This window comes from Danio aesculapii, chromosome 1, assembly GCF_903798145.1.
Source record: "Danio aesculapii chromosome 1, fDanAes4.1, whole genome shotgun sequence".
NCBI classification, from domain to species: Eukaryota; Metazoa; Chordata; class Actinopteri; order Cypriniformes; family Danionidae; genus Danio; species Danio aesculapii.
In genome coordinates, this window is record NC_079435.1 from 60,707,212 (window position 1) to 60,708,417 (window position 1,206).

Below are 1,206 nucleotides of genomic sequence, written 5' to 3' on the forward strand. Positions count from 1 at the left end.
ATTCCCTCTGATTACTCACGCACAGCTGGAAGCTCATGATGAACTGATTACCACGACTATGAATACACCTCACATTCACACACACAGTGCTGAGTCTTGTTTGCTGTAACATTTCTAAGCGTTCCCTTGTCTAGTTAGTGGTGGGCAAAGCGAGGCTTCATGAAACTCTGAAACAGTCCAAGCAAATGTGTCGAAGCTTCGAAATGTTTCGAAACCCGTCTCTACAGTGACACCTAGTGGTAAGTTTTCATGTATTGCTCTGGAACAGCTTCAGCAAAGAAACAGTTCAGTAAATTGAGGTATAAATCCCCACATTGTAGAGTTGAGGTGTTTCAAGTGATTTAGTGAAGCAGTGAGAGTTCCTGACAGGCATGCAGAGATAATGGATTCGAACCCACGATGATGCAGCTATAGATAGATGTTAGTTTTTAAATACTCTGTTCTTGTAACCTGTTTCGTTTTAACATTGGTCTGACATCCAAATGAACACTTTGTAGATAAATATATCTTGTTTTGGTCATAAACATGAAATTAAAATACATCAAATCATAATTTAATGTTTTGTATAAGTCAGAACTTGCGCCATTTGCAGGACAGTTACTCTGTGAAAATGCACGGTCCTCTAGGCTACATGACATAGAGATTTTTTTTTCGACCCTGTCAGTCAAAAGCAGATTCACCAGGTCTTAAAACACTTCGGAAATGATCGATGCTTTGCATTGCTTTAGTCACGTGATCTGGTGTTTTGAAACACTTTAGTCACATGACCTGAGTGTTTCGAATCACCTTAGTCATGTGACCTGGGTGTTTGGGATCGGGCTTCTGCGTAGTGTTTTAAAATACTTGCGCTTATGGACCTCGACACTGTCAAAACGTCAGTTTCGCGTCAGCCATCCTTACTTTTGGATTACCCGCATGCTTCTGTTTGCTCCTGCTTTGACCATTGCCTGCCTGACTTAGAGTTAATAAACTGCACTTAGACTTTCTTGTCACTCCAGTGTTACAATATGAGAGTTAGACTAGTCACTGCAGACCAAACATACTGTATACAGTTGAAGGCTGAATTATTAGCCAAGATGACAGCACATAATATTAGACTAGATATTTTTCAAGACACTAGTATTCAGCTTAAAGTGACATTTAAAGGCTTAACTAGGTTAACTAGGGTAAAGTTAGGGTAATTAGGCAAGTATTAGCTAAATATTG